A 3,013-nucleotide genomic window follows, 5' to 3' on the forward strand; every position below is an offset into this window, starting at 1 on the left:
TATATATATATATATATATATATATATATATATGCGTGTGTTTGTGTGTCTGTGTTTGTCCCCCCACCATCACATGACAACCGATGCTGGTGTGTTTACGTCCCCGTAACTTAGCGATTCGGCAAAAAGAGACCAATAGAATAAGTACTAGGCTTACAATGAATAAGTCCTGGGGTCGATTTTCTCGACTAAAGATGGTGCTCCAGCATGGCTGCAGTCAAATGACTGAAACAAGTAAAAGAGACATATATATTTTATGTGATGTAATTCTTGTTTAACCCAGTGTTAGTTGTGTTTGAAAAGAAACGTTCATGATCAAAATTATTCCAACTGCAACCAGCCTGCCTTTCATTCAGAGACAATGTATCTATGACTACATTATTAAATATGTTTCTGTTTTCCTAAGATCTGTGATCTGAAAAGATCTGGTTACTCGAAATTTTAACAGGTTAAATGAACATGTTCAAGCTAGAGAATACTTCATTGGCTCTTATTGCTTACCTGTTACATGTGTATGTATGTGTGTGTATGTGTGTTTGTTTGTGTGTGTGTGTGTGTGTGTGTGTTTCTAATTTATTTTGTATGTTTATAGGAGAATATGTATATGTGTGTACATTTTTGTGTGTTTGTAAGTGTGTCTGTATGTGTGTGCATGTGCATGTATGTATATGTGTATGATAACACTAATTAAAAACATTGGATTCAGACACGACCTGGTATTTTTGTACAGAAAAAATCATTACCTTACATTGATTGATCATATATATTTATTTCGACTCTTATTATCTCCTTTGAAGTAAAAATGAAAATTAGATTCTGATAAGAATTTCCCATTTTTTATACTTTTCCTGCCATTAATATGATAAGTATCAACTTTCTACATTTTCATTCGGAACACATATATACATCCAGCATTGCAAGAGTTACTGCCATTAATTTGGCAATTTCTATCTGTTACCGGGGACAACTTTGACCTTCGTAACTCCATCATATTAAATTACACACGAAATATTGCAAACAAGTCAAAGGAAATACTTGTAAACCTAGCAAACAGCCTTTGAAAAATCAGTTAAAATTGTCTCCTGAGTGATAAATATTGACCAATCTTTTATTATCATTTGCCAACATGTAGCTTGTTTCTCATTCTTCCTCTTTCATCCCGTTTCACTCAATTTGTCAAATATCCTCCACTATTGCTATTATTGGTTGTGAAACTGGCATGTTGTGTGTATTTTAGAATATATATTAGCATAAGATATTGAGTAGAGGGCAAAGTTCTACTAAGCATTTGCAAATATTTATGTCTGAACACTAAACAAAAGTGTCCATCAACAGAACAAAATACCAATACTATGAATTTGAGAATGTCCACTTCATTCAAGATACATTGTTTTAAATGTGCAATATTTGTGTGTGTGTTTGTGTGCGTGTGTATGTGAGTGTGTGTATTTGTGTGCGTGTGTATGTGAGTGTGTGTGTGTGTGCTTGAGTATTTGTGTGTATGTACTCACACATATGCATGCACACATATATCTATATATATGTATATACATATATAAACCGAAACTGAAAGTAAATCAAATTAGGTATTTTGGTGGAAGGTAAAGTTTGACTTTAAAAAAATAGTGTGACAGTAAATCAAGAAATTTTCAGATTTCTGTAGCCTGGGTTAACTGAAAATGTACAGATATAATGAAGATGCAAGTATAAATAGATGATGGTAATGTAAATACATCTCACTACATTAAGAGGTTGTGACAGAGTGAAATTTATCCTGCCAATTGTCATGAAGAATTGAAGAAAGGTCTGCTATTAAATTCAAAGTTTATGTATCTAAAGTAGGTCTTAATCATACAGTTATTTCTGTTTCTATTAACATCAACCTGATGACCACTAAATAATAAATAGTGCTCATCAAATCAATATGCACCCATAGTTTCAGAGTGTAACTAATAAAATAATGACAAAAAAACAAAAAATAATCAACCAACTGTTCATTCTCTCCCTCTACATACATATATATATATATATATATATATATATATATATATATATATATATATATATCCATACATACATACATGCATGTATATATATATACATACATACATAAATACATACATACATATATGTTTGTATGAATGCATAAGCCCTACTCTCCCTTGCAAGATAATTGACAGTTACTGCAGATCATTAATCACTGATGTTAATTGGCACTTTATAATTATAAGCTCTAAAATATTCTGTTGATCATATATTTCAGTAAGAATATTCTCTGGCAAGTGTTGTTAATCTGATTTTCAAAAAAATTTCCAAGATTACAGAACTGAAACAAAGTTACAGAGTATCAAAGTTGTGTTCACATTCCTTCAATTTTTTAGGGTTTTTTTTTAATATTTTGTCTTGGGATTAATTCAGTATTTACCTCTATTTATTTCTTCTGTTTATCCATCTATTCTTTATATATTTATTTGTGTTAGTATTAATGCATAACAATTCTTAGAACTTTAGAACTTACTCTCTCATTAACAGTTATTTCCAGTTGCAGCTATACTTTCCTTGCTTTCCACAATCTCAATGAATATGTATCATCATCATCATCACCATCAGCAGCAGCAGCAACACCACCACCACCACCACCATCATCATTATCAATATCACCATCATCATCGTCGACTTCTTCGTTGTCATAGTCATCATCATCATTATCATCATTTAATGTCCATTCTCCATGCTGACAAGGATAGGATAGTTTGACAAGAGCTGGCAAGCTACAGGATTATACCAAGTTCTCTTCCCTGTTTTGGCATGGTTTCTACGGTTGGATGCCCTTCAAAATACCGACCACTTTACAGAGTGTACTAAGTGTTTTTTTCTCATGGTACCAGCATCAAATATATGTGTGTGTGCATATATGTGTGTGTGTGTATCTATATATATATATATATATATAAAGATATATATATATATATATATATAGATATATATATATATATATATATATATATATATA

Source organism: Octopus bimaculoides, chromosome 3, assembly GCF_001194135.2.
Source record: "Octopus bimaculoides isolate UCB-OBI-ISO-001 chromosome 3, ASM119413v2, whole genome shotgun sequence".
Classification (NCBI taxonomy): domain Eukaryota; kingdom Metazoa; phylum Mollusca; class Cephalopoda; order Octopoda; family Octopodidae; genus Octopus; species Octopus bimaculoides.